The sequence below is a fragment of the Danio rerio genome, chromosome 3, assembly GCF_049306965.1.
Source record: "Danio rerio strain Tuebingen ecotype United States chromosome 3, GRCz12tu, whole genome shotgun sequence".
Classification (NCBI taxonomy): domain Eukaryota; kingdom Metazoa; phylum Chordata; class Actinopteri; order Cypriniformes; family Danionidae; genus Danio; species Danio rerio.
The window spans coordinates 34,755,707-34,775,348 of NC_133178.1; the positions used below are offsets into that span (position 1 = coordinate 34,755,707).

The 19,642-nt window shown below is 43.8% G+C and overlaps 1 long non-coding RNA gene across 1 annotated transcript in view; it reads left to right on the forward strand.

The window, feature by feature from the left end:
• Window positions 1-7,419: 7,419 nt before the first annotated feature.
• Window positions 7,420-19,642, forward strand: part of LOC141381237 (uncharacterized) — a 40,130-nt gene continuing 27,907 nt past the window's right edge. Inside the window, exon 1 of the long non-coding RNA XR_012401107.1 lies at window positions 7,420-7,459. This is a non-coding gene — a long non-coding RNA (uncharacterized lncRNA). The remainder of the gene's footprint in view (window positions 7,460-19,642) is intronic.

Below are 19,642 nucleotides of genomic sequence, written 5' to 3' on the forward strand. Positions count from 1 at the left end.
GAGAAAATCACAGATTTATGCCTAACTTTCTCCTGTCAGCAGGTGGCGCTATGACTGTGTCTTAATATTGGCATGTAGATGTGTTCAGGAGAGGGTTTTACTAAATCATGTGAAGTTTCAGGCTGATCAGACATTGTGGGGCTGAGTTGTAAGCCAAACTACCTTCTGCCAGCAGGCGGCGCTATGACAGACTCAATATTGGCATGTAAATGTGTTCAGGAGAGGAATTTAATCAACCATGTGAAGTTTCAAGCAGTTCAGACATTGTGTGGCTGAGTTATAAGCCAAACTTTCTGTTGCCAGCAGGTGGCGCTATGACAGACTCAATATTATTATGTACATGTGTTTAGGAGAGGATTTTAAACAACCATGTAAAGTTTCAGGCAGATCAGACATTGTGGGGCTGATTTGTAAGCCAAACTACTATCTGCCAGCAGGTGGCGCTATGACAGACTCAATATTATTATGTAGATGTGTTCAGGAGAGGACTTATATCAACCATGTGAAGTTTCAGGCAGGTCGGACATTGTGTGGTTGAGTTATAAGGACTTTGTTCCATGGCGAAGCGTTAAGGTTTGTCATGCCGCCACAGACACGCCCCTCGGTGAAAACTCTAGATCTTTACAATATATCATCGCTAGAACTTTCAGATTACACCACCCAGTTTTGGTGCTGATACGATAAAATTTGTGGGAGGAGTTTGTTACTCCGTAAATCATGTAATTTCCTGTGGCCAGCAGGTGGCGCTATAACTGTATCTGGATATTGGCATGTAAACGTGTTCTGGTATGGACTCTTATTAAACATGTGAATTTTGAGGCAGATTGGATAATGCATGCCTGAGATATAAAGACTTCCGGTTTTGTGGCGAATCATCAAAGTTTGCGAGGCCGCCACAGACACGCCCATCGACAAAAACTCTAAAGCTTCGCAATTTAACATCGCCAAGGCCTTTTGATGACAAAACCCAATTTTGGTGTCGATCGGATAAAATCCCTAGGAGGAGTTCGTTAAGATACAACGCCTGGAAATGGCAAAAATGCCACTTATTTGCCGCAGGAAGTTAAAAATATCCGACTTCCTGTTGGGTTTGAGTTATGGCTCCAAGAGACTTTTTTGTATGTTTTGGCGTGTTTGAGGTGTGTGTCAATTTTCGTGCATGTGCGTGATTCGTAGATCAGGGGCTCGTCCGTTTAATTATTATAGGTGGCGCTGTCGAGTCATTTTGCCACGCCCACTTCAATATTGTTATGGGGATGTGTTCAGGAGAGGACTTTTATCAACCATGTGAAGTTTCAGGCAGGTCGGACTTTGTGTGGTTGAGTTATAAGGACTTCCTGTTCCATGGCGAAGCGTTGAGGTTTGTCATGCCGCCACGGACACGCCCCTCTCCGAAAACTCTAGATCTTCACAATATATCATCGCTAGAGCTTTCAGATAACTCAACCCAAATTTGGTGCTGATACGAAAAAATTTGTAAGAGGAGTTTGTTACACTGTAAAACATGTCATTTCCTGTGGCCAGCAGGTGGCGCTATAACTGTATCTGGATATCGGCATGTAAACGTGTTCAGGTCAGGACTCTTATCAAGCGTGTGAATTTTGAGGCAGATCGGATAATGCATGCCTGAGTTATAACGACTTCCTGTTTTGTGGCGAATCGTCAAAGTTTGCGAGGCCGCCACGGACACGCCCATCGACGAAAACTCTAAAGCTTCGCAATTTAACATCGCCAAGGCCTTTATATGACAAAACCCAATTTTGGTGTCGATCGGATAAAATCCCTAGGAGGAGTTTGTTAAAATACAACGCCTGGAAATGGCAAAAGCGCCACTTTTTCACCGCAGGAAGTTAAAAATATCCGACTTCCTGTTGGGTTTGAGATATGGCTCCAAGAGACTTTTTCGTATGTTTTGGCATGTTTGAGGTGTGTGCCGATTTTCTTGCATGTGCGTGATTCGTGGATCGGCGGCTTGTCCGTTTAATTTTTCTAGGTGGCGCTGTCGAGTCATTTTGCCACGCCCATTTCCAAAACCCATAACAAACGTAAATTTTCGCCACTTCTGAGGTGTGTGCAAAGTTTCGTGAGTTTTCGGGCATGGTAAGGCCCTCAAAATCGCGATTCATTCCGGAAAAGAATAATAATAATAAACGGAGCAATTCCAATAGGGCCTTGCACCGTTCGGTGCTCGGTCCCTAATTAAAGCTGCAAGCAGCGATGATAGGGACCTCGCACCCGGGCTCACCGCTGCCTGGTGGCCTCAGGAAGACAGAGAACAGCGAACAACATTAATTTAAGCCGATATATATAAATAACCAGAGAAAATCACAGATTTATGCCGAACTTCCTCCTGTCAGCAGGTGGCGCTATAATTGTGACTAAAGATTGTTATGTAGATGCCTTCAGTAGAAGAGTCTTATCAACCGTGTGATTTCTCAGGCAGATCGGACATTGTTTGGCTGAGTTATAAGCCAAACTACCTTCTGCCAGCAGGTGGCGCTATGAATGACTCAATTATGTTATGTGGATGTGTTCAGGAGAGGAATTTAATCAACCATTTGAAGTTTCAGGCAGATCAGAGATTGTGTGGCTGAGTTATAAGCCAAACTACATTCTGCCAGCAGGTGGCGCTATGACAGACTCAATATTATTATGTAGATGTGTTTAGGAGATGACTTTTATCCACAATGTAAAGTTTCAGGCAGGTCAGGCATTGTGTGGCTGAGTTATAAGCCAAACTACCATCTGCCAGCAGGTGGCACTATGACAGATTCAATATTGGCTTTTAAATGTCTTCAGAAGAGGAATTTAATCAACCATGTGTAGTTTCAGGCAGATCAGACATTGTGTGGTTAAGTTATAAGGTAAAATTCCTTCTGTCAGCAGGTGGCGCTATGACTGTGACTCAATATAGGTATGGGGATATGTTCAAGAGGGGAATTTAATCAACCATGTGAAGTTTCAGGCAGATCGGACATTGTGTGGTTGAGGTATAAGGACTTCCTGTTTCATGGCGAAGCGTTGAGGTTTGTCATGCCACCACATACACGCCCCTCTGCAAAAACTCTAAATCTTCACAATATATATCATCGCTTGAGCTTTCAGATAACAACCAACCAAATTTAGTGCTGATACGAAAAAAAATTGTGGGAGGAGTTTATTACTCTGTAAATCATGTAATTTCCTGTGGCCAGCAGGTGGCGCTATAACTGTATCTGGATATTGGCATGTAAATGTGTTCTGGTATGGACTCTTATTAAACGTGTGGATTTTAAGGCAGATCGGATAATGCATGCCTGAGTTACATTGACTTCCTGTTTTGTGGCGAATCATCAAAGTTTGCGAGGCCGCCACGGACACGCCCATCGACAAAAACTCTAAAGCTTCGCAATTTAACATCGCCAAGGCCTTTAGATGACAAAACCCAATTTTGGTGTCGATAGCATAAAATCCCTAGGAGGAGTTCGTTAAAATACAACGCCTGGAAATGGCAAAAATGCCACTTATTTGCCGCAGGAAGTTAAAAATATCCGACTTCCTGTTGGGTTTGAGATATGGCTCCAAGAGACTTTTTCGTATGTTTTGCCGTGTTTGAGGTGTGTGACAATTTTCGTGCATGTGCGTGATTCGTAGATCAGGGGCTTGTCCGTTTAATTTTTCTAGGTGGCGCTGTCGAGTCATTTTGCCATGCCCACTTCATTATTGTTATGGGGATGTGTTCAGGAGAGGACTTTTATCAACCATGTGAAGTTTCAGGCAGATCGGACTTTGTGTGGTTGAGTTATAAGGTCTTCTTATTCCATGGCGAAGCGTTGAGGTTTGTCATGCCGCCACGGACACGCCCCTCTGCCAAAACTCTAGATCTTCACAATATATCATCGCTAGAACTTTCAGATAACACAACCCAAATTTGGTGCTGATACAAAAAAATTTGTGGGAGGAGTTTATTACTCTGTCAATCATTTCATTTCCTGTGGCCAGCAGGTGGCGCTATATCTGTATATAGATATTGGCATGTAAACGTGTTTAGGTCAGGACTCTTATCAAGCGTGTGAATTTTGAGGCAGATCTGATAATGCATGCCTGAGTTATAATGACTTCCTGTTTTGTGGCGAATCGTCAAACTTTGCGAGGCCGCCACGGACACGCCCATCGATGAAAACTCTAAAGCTTCGCAATTTAACATCGCTAAGGCCTTTAGATGACAAAACCCAATTTTGGTGTCGATCGGATAAAATCCCTAGGAGGAGTTCGTTAAAATACAACGCCTGGAAATGGCAAAAACGCCACTTTTTCGCCGCAGGAAGTCAAAAATATCCGACTTCCTGTTGGGTTTGAGATATGGCTCCAAGAGACTTTTTCGTATGTTTTGGCATGTTTGAGGTGTGTGCCATTTTTCGTGCATGTGCGTGATTCGTAGATCGGGGGCTCGTCCGTTTAATTTTTCTAGGTGGCGCTGTCGAGTCATTTTGCCACACCCACTACCGAGACCCATAATAAACGTAAATTTTCGCCACTTCTGAGGCATGTGCAAAGTTCCGTGAGTTTTCGGGCATGTTTAGCCCCTCAAAATCGCGATTCATTCCGGAGGAGAATAATAATAATAATAATTAAAGCTGCAAGCAGCGATGATAGGGACCTCGCACCCGGGCTCACCGCCGCCCTGTGGCCTCAGGATGACAGAGAACAGCGAACAATAATATTTTAAGCCGATATATATAAAGAAGCCGAGAAAATCATAGATTTATGCCAAACTTCCTCCTTTCAGCAGGTGGCGCTATGACTGTGACTCAAGATTGGTATGTAGCTGTCTTCAGGAGAGGAATCTTATCAACCATGTGAATTTTCAGGCAGGTCGGACTTTGTTTGGCTGAGTTATAAGCCAAACTTCCTGTTGCCAGCAGGTGGCGCTTTGACTGTCTTAATGTTGGTATGTTGATGTCTTCAGAAGAGGAATTTAATCAACCATGTGAAATTTTAGGCAGATTAGACATTGTGGGGCTGAGTTATAAGCAAAACTACCTTCTTCCAGCAGGTGGCGATATGACAGACTCAATATTGTTATGTAGATGTGTTCAGAAGAGGACTTTTATCCACCATGTTAGGTTTCACGTTGATCGGACATTGTGTGGTTGAGTTACAAGCCAAAATTCCTTCCGTCACTAGGTGGCGCTAAGACTGACTCAATATTGTTACGGGGATGTGTTCAGGAGCGGACTTTTATCAACCATGTGAAGATTCAGGCTGATCGGACATTGTGTGGTTGAGTTATAAGGACTTCCTGTTCCATGGCGAAGCGTTGAGGTTTGTCATGCCACCACAGACACGCCCCTCTGCAAAAACTCTAGATCTTCACAATATATCATCGCTAGAGCTTTCAGATAACACAACCCAAATTTGGTGCTGATATGATAAAATTTGTGGGAGGAGTTTGTTACACTATAAAACATGTCATTTCCTGTGGCCAGCAGGTGGTGCTATATCTGTATCTGGATATTGGCATGTAAACGTGTTCAGGTCAGGACTCTTATCAAACGTGTGAATTTTAAGGCAGATCGGATAATGCATGCCTGAGTTATAACGACTTCCTGTTTTGTGGCGAGTCATTAAAGTTTGTGAGGCCGCCACGGACACGCCCATCGACAAAAACTCTAGAGCTTCGCAATTTCACATCGACAAGGCCTTTAGAAGACAAAACCTCATTTTGGTGTTGATCGGATAAAATCCCTAGGAGGAGTTCATTAAAATACAACGCCTGGAAATACCAAAAACGCCACTTATTTGCAGCAGGAAATTAAAAATATCCGACTTCCTGTTGGGTTTGAGATATGGCTTCAAGAGACTTTTTCGTATGTTTTGGCGTGTTTGAGGTGTGTGCCAATTTCCGTGCATGTGCGTCATTCGTGGATCGGGGGCTCGTCCGTTTAATTTTTCTAGGTGGCGCTATCGAGTCGGTTTGCCACGCCCACTTCAATATTGTTATTGGGATATGTTCAGGAGAGGAATTTGATTAACCATGTGAAGTTTCAGGCAGATCGGACATTGTGTGGTTGAGTTATAAGGACTTTCTGTTCCATGGCGAAGCATTGAGGTTTGTCATGCCGCCACGGACACGCCCCTCTGCGAAAACTCTAGATCTTCACAATATATCATCGCTAGAGCTTTCAGATAACGCCACCCAATTTTGGTGTTGATACGATAAAAATTGTGGGAGGAGTTTGTTACTCCGTAAATCATGTCATTTCCTGTGGCCAGCAGGTGGCGCTATAACTGTGTCTGGATATTGGCATGTAAACGTGTTCAGGTCAGGACTCTTATCAAGCGTGTACATTTTGAGGCAGATCGGATAATGCATGCTCGAGTTATAACGACTTCCTGTTTTGTGGCGAATCGTCAAAGTTTGCAAGGCCGCCAGGGACACGCCCATCGACGAAAACTCTAAAGCTTCGCAATTTAACATCGCCAAGGCCTTTAGAAGACAAAACCCAATTTTGGTGCCGATCGGATAAAATCCCTAGGAGGAGTTCGTTAAAATACAACGCCTGGAAATAGCAAAAACGCCACTTTTTCGCCGCAGGAAGTTAAAAATATCAGACTTCCTGTTGGGTTTGCGATATGGCTCCAAGAGACTTTTTCGTATGTTTTGGCATGTTTGAGGTGTGTGCTGATTTTCGTGCATGTGCGTGATTCATATATCGGGGGCTCGTCCGTTTAATTTTTCTAGGTGGCGCTGTCGAGTCATTTTGCCACGCCCACTTCCGTGACCCATAACAAACGTAAATTTTCGCCACTTCTGAGGCGTGTGCAAAGTTGCGTGAGTTTTCGGGCATGTTTAGCCCCTCAAAACCGCGATTCATTCCGCGGAAGAAGAAGAAGAATAATAATAAACGGAGCAATTCCAATAGGGCCTACGCACCGTTTCGGTGCTCGGTCCCTAATAATAATAATAATAATTAAAGCTGCAAGCAGCGATGATAGGGACCTCGCACCCGGGCTCACCGCCGCCCGGTGACCTTACGATGACAGAGAACAGCGAACAATAATAATTTAAGCCAATATATAAAAAAAGATCTAAGAAAATCACAGATTTATGCCAAACTTCCTCCTGTCAGCAGGTGGCGCTATAACTGTGACTTAAGATTGGCATGTAGATGTCTTCCGGAGAGGAATCTTATCAACCATGTGAAGTTTCAGGCACATGGGACATTGTGTGGCTGAGTTATAAGCCAAACTACCTTCTGCCAGCAGGTGGCGTTATGACTGACTCAATATTGTTATGTGGATGTGTTCAGGAGCGGACTTTTATCAATCATGTGAAGTTTCAGGCAGATCAGAGATTGTGTGGAGATTGTGTTTTAAGACAAACTACATTCTGCCAGCAGGTGGCGCTATGAAAGACTCAATATTATTATGTAGATGTGTTTAGGAGAGGACTTTCATCAACCATGTGACATTTTAGGCAGATCTGAAATTGTGTGGCCGACTTACAAGCCAAAATTTCTTCTGCCAGCAGGTGGCGCTATGACTCTGACTCAATATTATTATCTAGATGTGCTCAAGAGAGGACTTTCATCAACCATGTGAAGTTTCAGGCAGATCGGACATTGTGTGGCCGAGTTACAAGCCAAACTACCTTCTGCCAGCAGGTGGCGCTATGACTGACTCAATATTGTTATGTGGATGTGTTCAGGAGAGGACTTTTATCAATCATGTGAAGTTTCAGGCAGATCAGACATTGTGTGGTTGAGTTATAAGAAATTCCTGTTCCATGGCGAAGCGTTGAGGTTTGTCATGCCACCAAAGACACGCCCCTCTGCAAAAACTCTAGAGCTTCACAATATATCATCGCTAGAACTTTCAGATGACACCACTCTATTTTGGTGCTGATACGGGAAAGTTTGTGGAAGGAGTTTGTTACAGTGTCAAACATGTCATTTCCTGTGGCCAGCAGGTGGCGCTATAACTGTAACTGGATATCGGCATGTAAACCTGTTTAGGTCGGGACTGTTATTAAATGTGTGAATTTTGAGGCAGATCGGATAATGCATGCCTGAGTTATAAAGACTTCCTGTTTTGTGGCGAATCATCAAAGTTTGCGAGGCCGCCACAGACACGCCCATCGATGAAAACTCTAAAGCTTCGCAATTTAACATCACCAAGGCTTTAAGATGACAAAACCCAATTTTGGTGTCTATCAGATAAAATCCCTAGGAGGAGTTCGTTAAAATACAACGCCTGAAAATGGCAAAAGCGCCACTTTTTCACCACAGGAAGTTAAAAATATCTGACTTCCTGTTGGGTTTGAGATATGGCTCCAAGAGACTTTTTCGTATGTTTTGCCATGTTTGAGGTGTGTGCCAATTTTTGTGCATGTGCGTGATTCGTAGATCGGGGGCTCGTCCGTTTAATTTTTCTAAGTGGCGCTGTTGAGTCATTTTGCCACGCCCACTTCAATATTGTTATGTGGATGTGTTCAAGAGATGACGTTTATCAACCATGTGAAGTTTCAGGCAGATCGGACATTGTGTGGTTGTGTTATAAGGACTTCCTGTTCCTTGGCGAAGCGTTGAGGTTTTTCATACCGCCACGGACACACCCCTCTGCGAAAACTCTAGATCTTCACAATATATCATCGCTAGAGCTTTCAGATAACACCACTCAAATTTGGTGCTGATACGAAAAAATTTGTGGGAGGAGTTTGTTACTCTGTAAAACATGTCATTTCCTGTGGCCAGCAGGTGGCGCTATAACTGTATCTGGATATCGGCATGTAAACGTGTTCAGGTCAGGACTGTTATTAAACGTGTGAATTTTGAGGCAGATCGAATAATGCATGCCTGAGTTATAACGACTTCCTGTTTTGTGGCGAATCGTCAAACTTTGCGAGGCCGCCACGGACACGCCCATCGATGAAAACTCTAAAGCTTCGCAATTTAACATCGCCAAGGCCTTTAGATGACAAAACCCAATTTTGGTGTCGATCGGATAAAATCCCTAGGAGGAGTTCGTTAAAATACAACGCCTGGAAATGGCAAAAACGCCACTTTTTCTCCGCAGGAAGTTAAAAATATCCGACTTCCTGTTGGGTTTGAGATATGGCTCCAAGAGACTTTTTCGTATGTTTTGGCATGTTTGAAGTGTGTGCCAATTTTCGTGCATGTGCGTGATTCGTGGATCGGGGGCTCGTCCGTTTAATTTTTCTAGGTGGCGCTGTCGAGTCATTTTGCCACGCCCACTTCCAAAGCCCATAACAAACGTAAATTTTCACCACTTCTGAGGCGTGTGCAAAGTTGCGTGAGTTTTCGGGCATGTTTAGCCCCTCAAAACCGCGATTCATTTCGCAGGAGAATAATAATAATAATAATAATAAACGGAGCAATTCCAATAGGGCCTACGCACCGTTTCGGTGCTCGGTCCCTAATAAACGGAGCAATTCCAATAGGGCCTACGCACCGTTTCGGTGCTCGGTCCCTAATAATAAAAAACGGAGCAATTCCAATAGGGCCTACGCACCGTTTCGGTGCTCGGTCCCTAATAATAATTAAAGCTGCAAGCAGCGATGATAGGGACCTCGCACCCGGGCTCACCACCGCCCGGTGGTCTCAGTATGACAGAAAACAGCGAACAATAATATTTTAAGCTGATATATATAAAAAACCTGAGAAAATCACAGATTTATGCCAAACTTCCTCCTGTCAGCAGGTGGCGCTATAACTGTGACTCAATATTCATATGTAGATGCCTTCAATGCAGGAATCTTATCAACCATGTGAATTTTTAGGCAGATCAGACATTGTGTGGCTGAGTTATAAGCCAAACTACCTTCTGCCAGCTGGTGGCGCTATGACTGTGACTTAATTTTCTTATGTAGATGTGTTCAGGAGAGGACTTTTATCAACCATGTGAAGTTTCAGGCAGGTGAGACATTGTGTGGTTGAGTTATAACGACTTCCTGTTCCGTGGCGAAGCGTTGAGGTTTGTCATGCCGCCACGGACACGCCCCTCTCTGAAAACTCTAGATCTTCACAATATATCATCGCTAGAGCTTTGAAATGACACCCCTCAAATTTGGTGCTGATATGATAAAGTTTGTAGAAGGAGTTTGTTACAGTGTAAAACATGTCATTTCCTGTGGCCAGCAGGTGGCGCTTTAACTGTATCTGGATATTGGCATGTAAACGTGTTCAGGTCAGGAATGTTATCAGAGGTGTGAATTTTGAGGTGGATCTGATAATGCATGCCTGAGTTATAATGACTTCCTGTTTTGTGGCGAATCATCAAAGTTTGCGAGGCCGCCATAGACACGTTCATCGTTGAAAACTCTAAAGCTTCGCAATTTAACATCGCCAAGGCCTTTAGATGACAAAACCCAATTTTGATGTTTATCATATAAAATCCCTAGGAGGAGTTTGTTAAAATACAACGCCTGGAAATGGCAAAAACGCTACTTTTTCGCCGCAAGAAGTTAATAATATCCGACTTCCTGTTGGGTTTGAGATATGGCTCCAAGAGACTTTTTCGTATGTTTTGACATGTTTAACGTGTGTGCCAATTGTTGTGCATGTGCGTGATTCGTAGCTCGGGGGCTCGTCCGATTAATTTTTCTAGGTGGCGCTGTCGAGTCATTTTGCCACGCCCACTTCAATATTGTTATGGGGATGTTTTCAGGAGAGGACTTTTATCAACCATGTGAAGTTTCAGGCTGATCAGACATTGTGTGGTTGAGTTATAAGGACTTTCTGTTCCATGGCGAAGCGTTGAGGTTTGTCATGCCGCCACAGACACGCCCCTCCGCGAAAACTCTAGATCTTCACAATATATCATCGGTGGAGCTTTCAGATAACACCAATCAAATTTGGTGCTAATACGAAAAAATTTGTAGGAGGAGTTTGTTACAGTGTAAAACATGCCATTTCCTGTGGCCAGCAGGTGGCGCTATATCTGTTTCTGGATATTGGCATGTAAACGTGTTCAGGTCAGGACTCTTATCAAACGTGTGATTTTTGAGGCAGATCGGATAATGCATGCCTGAGTTATAACAACTTCCTGTTTTGTGGCGAATCGTCAAAGTTTGTGAGGCCGCCACGGACACGCCCATCGACGAAAACTCTAAAGCTTCGCAATTTAACATCGCCAAGGCCTTTAGATGACAAAACCTAATTTTGGTGTCGATCGGATAAAATCCCTAGGAGGAGTTCGTTAAAATACAACGCCTGGAAATGGCAAAAATGCCACTTTTTCGCCGCAGGAAGTAAAAAATATCCAACTTCCTGTTGGGTTTGAGATATGGCTCCAAGAGACTTTTTCGTATGGTTTGGTGTGTTTGAGGTGTGTGCCAATTTTCGTGCATGTGCGTGATTCGTGTATTGGGGGCTCGTCCGTTTAATTTTTCTAGGTGGCGCTGTCGAGTCATTTTGCCACGCCCACTTCCGAGACCCATATCAACCTGCTATTTACACCGCGTTTGGTGTGTGTGCAAATTTTTGTGAGTTTTCGGGCATGTTTAGACCCTCAAAAGTGCCCCGATAGGGGGCGGAATAATAATAATAATTAAAGCTGCAAGCAGCGATGATAGGGACCTCGCACCCGGGCTCACCGCCGACCGGTGGCCTCAGGATGACAGAGAACAGCGAACAATATTAATTTAAGCCAATGTATATGTAAAAAACCTGAGAAAATCACAGATTTATGCCAAACTTCCTCCTGTCAGCAGGTTGCGCTAAGACTGTGAGTCAATATTGGCATGTAGATGCCTTCAGTAAAGGAATCTTGTCAACCATGTAATTTTTCAGTTAGATCGAACATTGTTTGGCTGAGTTATAAGTAACTTCCTATTGCCAGCAGGTGGCGCTATGACTGTGACTCAATATTGGCTTGTAGATGTCTTCAGGAGAGGATTTTAATAAACCATGTGAATTTTCAGGCAGGTCAAACATTGTGTGGCTGAGTTATAAGCCAAACTTCCGGTTGCCAGCAGGTGGCGCTATGACTGACTCAATATTGTTATGTGGATGTGTTCAGGAGAGGACTTTTATCAACCATGTGTAGTTTCAGGCAGATCGGACATTGTGTGGTTGAGTTATAAGGACTTCCTGGTCAGTGGCGAAGCGTTGAGGTTTGTCATGCCACCACGGATACGCCCCTCTACGAAAACTCTAAATCTTCGCAATTTAACATCGCCAAGGCCTTTAGATGACAAAACCAAATTTTGGTGTTGATCGGATAAAATCCCTAGGAGGAGTTTGTAAAATACTACGCCTGGAAATGGCAAAAATGGCACTTTTTTATAGCAGGAAGTTAAAAATATCTGACTTCCTGTTGAGTTTGAGATATGGCTCCAAGAGACTTTTTCCTATGTTTTGGCATGTTTGAGGTGTGTGGCAATTTTCGTGCATGTGTGTGATTCGTATATCAGGGGCTCGTCTGATTAATTTTGGTAGGTGGCGCTGTCGAGTCATTTTGCCACGCCCACTTCAATATTGTTATGTGGATGTGTTCAGGAGAGGACTTTTATCAACCATGTGAAGTTTCAGGCAGATCGGACATTGTGTGGTTGAGTTATAAAGCCTTCCTGGTCAATGGCGAAGCGTTGAGGTTTGTCATGCCGCCACGGACACGCCCCTCTCCGAAAACTCTAGATCTTCACAATATATCATCGCTAGAGTTTTCAGATAACACTACCTAATTTTGGTGCTGATACGATAAAATTTGTGGGAGGAGTTTGTTACTCTGTAAAACATGTCATTTCCTGTGGCCAGCAGGTGGCGCTATAACTGTATCTGGATATTGGCATGTAAACGTGTTCAGGTCAGGACTGTTATTAAACGTGTGAATTTTGAGGCAGATCGGATAATGCATGCCTGAGTTATAACGACTTCCTCTTTTGTGGAAAATCGTCAAAGTTTGCGAGGCCGCCACGAACACGCCCATCAATGAAAAATCTAAAGCTTCGCAATTTAACATCGCCAAGGCCTTTAGATGACAAAACCCAATTTTGGTGTCGATCGGATAAAATCCCTAGGAGGAGTTCGTTAAAATACAACGCCTGGAAATGGCAAAAACGCCACTTTTTCGCCGCAGGAAGTTAAAAATATGCGACTTCCTGTTGGGTTTGAGATATGGCTCCAAGAGACTTTTTCGTATGTTTTGGCATGTTTGAGGTGTGTGCCAATTTTCGTGCATGTGCGTGATTCGTAGATCGGGGGCTCGTCCGTTTAATTTTTCTAGGTGGCGCTGTCGAGTCATTTTGCCACGCCTACTTCCAAAGCCCATAACAAACGTAAATTTTCGCCACTTCTGAGGCGTGTGCAAAGTTGCGTGAGTTTTCGGGCATGTTTAGCCCCTCAAAACCGCGATTCTTTTCGCAGGAGAATAATAATAATAATAATAATAAACGGAGCAATTCCAATAGGGCCTACGCACCGTTTCGGTGCTCGGTCCCTAATTAAAGCTGCAAGCAGCGATGATAGGGACCTCGCACCCGGGCTCACCGCCGCCCGGTGACCTTACGATGGCAGAGAACAGCGAACAATAATAATTTAAGCCAATATATATAAAAAATCTAAGAAAATCACAGATTTATGCCAAACTTCCTCCTGTCAGCAGGTGGCGCTATAACTGTGACTTAAGATTGGCATGTAGATGTCTTCCGGAGAGGAATCTGATCAACCATGTGAAGTTTCAGGCACATGGGACATTGTGTGGCTGAGTTATAAGCCAAACTACCTTCTGCCAGCAGGTGGCGTTTTGACTGACTCAATATTGTTATGGGGATGTGTTCAGGAGCGGACTTTTATCAATCATGTGAAGTTTCAGGCAGATCAGAGATTGTGTGGAGATTGTGTTTTAAGACAAACTACATTCTGCCAGCAGGTGGCGCTATGAAAGACTCAATATTATTATGTAGATGTGTTTAGGAGAGGACTTTCATCAACCATTCGACATTTTAGGCAGATCTGACATTGTGTGGCCGAGTTATAAGCCAAACTACCTTCTGCCAGCAGGTGGCGCTAAGACTGACTCAATATTGTTATGTGGATGTGTTCAGGAGAGGACTTTTATCAATCATGTGAAGTTTCAGGCAGATCAGACATTGTGTGGTTGAGTTATAATAACTTCCTGTTCCATGGCGAAGCGTTGAGGTTTGTCATGCCACCACAGACACGCCCCTCTGCAAAAACTCTAGATCTTCACAATATATCATCGCTAGAGCTTTCAGATGACACCACTCTATTTTGGTGCTGATACGGGAAAGTTTGTGGAAGGAGTTTGTTACAGTGTCAAACATGTCATTTCCTGTAGCCAGCAGGTGGCGCTATAACTGTAACTGGATATCGGCACGTAAACCTGTTCAGGTCAGGACTTTTATTAAATGTGTGAATTTTGAGGCAGATCGAATATTGCATGCCTGAGTTATAACGACTACCTGTCTTGTGGCAAATCATCAACGTTTGCGAGGCCGCCACGGACACGGCCATCGATGAAAGCTCTAAAGCTTCGCAATTTAACATCACCAAGGCTTTAAGATGACAAAACCCAATTTTGGTGTCAATCAGATAAAATCCCTAGGAGGAGTTCGTTAAAATACAACGCTTGGAAATGGCAAAAATGCCACTTTTTCGCCGCAGGAAGTTAAAAATATCCGACTTCCTGTTGAGTTTGAGATATGGCTCCAAGAGACTTTTTCGTATGTTTTGGCATGTTTGAGGTGTGTGCCAATTTTCGTGCATGTGCGTGATTTGTAGATCGGGGGCTCGTCCGTTTAATTTTTATAGGTGGCGCTGTCGAGTCGTTTTGCCACGCCCACTTCAATATTGTTATGTGGATGTGTTCTGGAGAGGACGTTTATCAACCATGTGAAGTTTCAGGCTGATTGGACATTTTGTGGTTGAGTTACAAGGACTTCCTGTTCTATGGCGAAGCGTTGAGGTTTGTCATGCCGCCACGGACACGCCCCTCTGTGAAAACTCTAGATCTTCACAATATATCATCACCAGAGCTTTCAGATAACACCACCCAATTTTGGTGCTGATACGGTAAAATTTGTGGGAGGAGTTTGTTACTCCGTAAATCATGTCATTTCCTGTGGCCAGCAGGTGGCGCCGTAACTGTATCTGGATATCGGCATGTAAATGTGTTCAGGTCAGGACTCTTATCAAGCGTGTGTATTTTGAGGCAGATCGGATAATGCATGCCTGAGTTATAACGGCTTCCTGTTTCGTGGCGAATCGTCAAAGTTTGCGAGGCCGCCACGGACACGCCCATCGACGAAAACTCTAAAGCTTCGCAATTTAACATCGCCAAGGCCTTTAGATGACAAAACCCAATTTTGGTGTCGATCAGATAAAATCCCTAGGAGGAGTTCGTTAAAATACGACGCCTGGAAATGGCAAAAACGCCACTTTTTCGCCGCAGGAAGTTAAAAATATCCGACTTCCTGTTGGGTTTGAGATATGGCTCCAAGAGACTTTTTCGTATGTTTTGGCATGTTTGAGGTGTGTGCCAATTTTCGTGCGTGTGTGTGATTCGTGGATTGGGGGCTCGTCCGTTTAATTTTTCTAGGTGGCGCTGTCGAGTCATTTTGCCACGCCCACTTCTGAGACCTGTAACAAACGTAAATTTTCGCCACTTCTGAGGTGTGCGCAAAGTTGCGTGAGTTTTCGGGCATGTTTAGCCCCTCTAAATCGCGATTCATTGGAGAGAAGAATAATAATAATAATAATAATAATAATAATAATAATAATAAACGGAGCAATTCCAATAGGGCCTACGCACCGTTTCGGTGCTCGGTCCCTAATAATAAACGGAGCAATTCCAATAGGGCCTACGCACCGTTTCGGTGCTCGGTCCCTAATTAAAGCTGCAAGCAGCGATGATAGGGACCTCGCACCCGGGCTCACCGCCGCCTGGTGGCCTCAGGATGACAGAGAACAGCGAACAATATTAATTTAAGCCGATGTATATAAAGAACCCGAGAAAATTACAAATTTATGTCAAACTTCTTCCTGTCACCAGGTGGCGCTGTGACTGTGACTCAAGATTGGCATGTAGATGCCTTCAGTAGAGGAATCTTATCCACCATGTGAATTTTCAGCCAGTACGGACATTGTTCGGCTGAGTTATATTTAATTTCCTGTTGCCAGCAGGTGGCGCTATGACTGTGACTCCATATTGGCATGTAGATGTCTTCAGGAGAGGAATTTAATCAACCTTGTAAAGTTTCAGGCAGATCAGACATTGTGTGGCTGAGTTATAAGCCAAACTACCTTCTGCCAGCAGGTGGCGCTATGAGAGACTCAATATAATTATGTAGATGTGCACGGGAGAGTACTTTGATCAACCATGTGAAGTTTCAGGCTGATTGGATATTGTGTGGTTGAGTTATAATGCAAACTACCTTCTGCCAGCAGGTGGCGCTATAACTGTGACTCAAGATTGGCATGTAGATGCCTTCAGTAGAAGAATTTAATCAACCATGTGAAGTTTCAGGCAGGTCAGACATTTTGTGGCTAAGTTATGAGCCAAACTACCTTCTGCCAGCAGGTGGCGCTATGACTGACTCAATATTGTTATGTGGATGTGTTCAAGAGAGGAATTTTATCAACCATGTGAAGTTTCAGGCAGATCGGACATTGTGTGGTTATAAGTCATTGTAATGACTTCCGGTTTTGTGGCGAATCGTCAAGGTTTGCGAAGCCGCCACGGACACGCCCATCAACGAAAACTCTAAAGCTTCGCAATTTAACATCGCCAAGGCCTTTAGATGACAAAACCCAATTTTGGTGTTGATCGGATAAAATCCCTAGGAGGAGTTCGTTAAGATACAACGCCTGGAAATGGCAAAAATGCCACTTTTTTGCAGCAGGAAGTTAAAAATATCCGACTTCCTGTTGGGTTTGAGATATGACTCCAAGAGACTTTTTCGTATGTTTTGGCGTGTTTGAGGTGTGTGCCAATTTTCGTGCATGTGCGTGATTCGTAGATCAGGGGCTCGTCCGTTTAATTTTTATAGGTGGCGCTGTCGAGTCATTTTGCCACGCCCACTTCAATATTGTTATGTGGATGTGATCAGGGGAGGACTTTTATCCACTATATGAAGTTTCAGGCTGATCGGACTTTGTGTGGTTGAGTTATAAAGCCTTCCTGTTCCATGGCGAAGCAGTGAGGTTTGTCATGCCGCCACGGACACGCCCCTCTCCGAAAACTCTAGATCTTCACAATATATCATCGCTAGAGCTTTTAGATAACACTACCCAATTTTGGTGCTGATGCGATAAAATTTGTGGGAGGAGTTTGTTACTCTGTAAAAACATGTCATTTCCTGTGGCCAGCAGGTGGCGCTGTAACTGTATCTGGATATTGGCATGTAAACGTGTTCAGGTCAGGACTGTTATTAAACGTGTGAAATTTGAGGCAGATCTGATAATGCATGCCTGAGTTAAAACGTCTTCCTGTTTTGTGGCGAAACGTCAAACTTTGCGAGGCCGCCACGTACACGCCCATCGACGAAAACTCTAAAGCTTCGCAATTTAACATCGCCAAGGCCTTTAGATGACAAATGCCAATTTTGGTGTCGATCGGATAAAATCCCTAGGAGGAGTTCGTTAAAGTACAAGGCCTGGAAATGGCAAAAACGCCACTTTTTCGCCGCAGGAAGTCAAAAATATCCGACTTCCTGTTGGGTTTGAGATATGGCTCCAAGAGACTTTTTCGTATGTTTTGGCATGTTTGAGGTGTGTACCAATTTTCGTGCATGTGCGTGATTCGTAGATCGGGGGCTCGTCCGTTTAATTTTTCTAGGTGGCGCTGTCGAGTCATTTTGCCACACCCACTTCCGAGACCCATAATAAACGTAAATTTTCGCCACTTCTGAGGCGTGTGCAAAGTTGCGTGAGTTTTCGGGCATGTTTAGCCCCTCTAAATCGCGATTCATTGGAGAGAAGAATAATAATAATTAAAGCTGCAAGCAGCGATGATAGGGACCTCGCACCCGGGCTCACCGCCGCCCGGTGACCTTACAATGACAGAGAACAGCGAACAATAATAATAAAAGCCGATATATATATAAAAAACCTAAGAAAAATACAGATTTATGCCAAACTTCCTCCTGTCAGCAGGTGGCGCTATACCTGTGACTCAAGATTGGCATGTAGATAACTTCAGGAGAGGAATTTAATCAACCATGTGAAGTTTCAGGCACATGGGACATTTTGTGGCTGAGTTATAAGCCAAACTACCTTTTGCCAGCAGGTGGCGTTATGACTGACTCAATATTGTTATGGGGATGTGTTCAGGAGTGGACTTTTATCAAACATGTGAAGTTTCAGGCAGATCAGAGATTGTTTGGAGATTGTGTTATAAGACAAACTACATTCTGCCAGCAGGTGGCGCTATTAAAAACTCAATATTATTATGTAGATGTGCTCAGGAGAGGACTTTCATCAACCATGTGACATTTTAGACAGATCGGACATTGTGTGGCCGAGTTGCAAGCCAAACTACCTTCTGCCAGCAGGTGGCGCTATGACTATGACTCAATATTATTATGAAGATTTATTATGTAGATGTGCTCAGGAGAGGACTTTCATCAACCATGTGAAGTTTCAGGCAGATCGGACATTGTGTGGTAGAGTTATAAGGACTTCCTGTTCCATGGCGAAGCGTTGAGGTTTGTCATGCCACCACAGACACGCCCCTCTGCAAAAACTCTAGATCTTCACAATATATCATCGCTAGAGCTTTCAGATGACACCACTCTATTTTGGTGCTGATACGGGAAAGTTTGTGGTAGGAGTTTGTTATAGTGTCAAACATGTCATTTCCTGTGGCCAGCAGGTGGCGCTATAACTGTAACTGGATATCGGCACGTAAACCTGTTCAGGTCAGGACTGTTATTAAATGTGTGAATTTTGAGGCAGATCTGATAATGCATGCCTGAGTTATAACGACTTCCTGTTGTGGCGAATCATCAAAGTTTGCGAGGCCGCCACAGACACGCCCATCGACAAAAACTCTAAAGCTTCGCAATTTAACATCGCCAAGGCCTTTAGATGATAAAACCCAATTTTGGTGTCGATCGGATAAAATCCCTAGGAGGAGTTCGTTAAAATACAACGCCTGGAAATGGCAAAAATGCCACTTTTTCGCCGCAGGAAGTTAATAATATCTGACTTCCTGTTAGGTTTGAGATATGGCTCCAAGAGACTTTTTCGTATGTTTTGGCATGTTTAAGGTGTGTGCCAATTTTCGTGCATGTGCGTGATTCGTAGCTCGGGGGCTCGTCCGTTTAATTTTTCTAGGTGGCGCTGTCGAGTCATTTTGCCACGCCCACTTCAATATTGTTATGTGGATGTGTTCAAGAGATGACGTTTATCAACCATGTGAAGTTTCAGGCAGATCGGACATTATGTGGTTGAGTTATAAGGACTTCCTGTTCCATGGCGAAGCGTTGAGGTTTGTCATACCGCCACGGACACGCCCCTCTGCCAAAACTCTAGATCTTCACAATATATCATCGCTAGAGCTTTCAGATAACACCACCCAATTTTGGTGCTGATACGAAAAAATTTGTGGGAGGAGTTTATTACTCCGTAAATCATGTCATTTCCTGTGGCCAGCAGGTGGCGCTATAACTATATCTAGA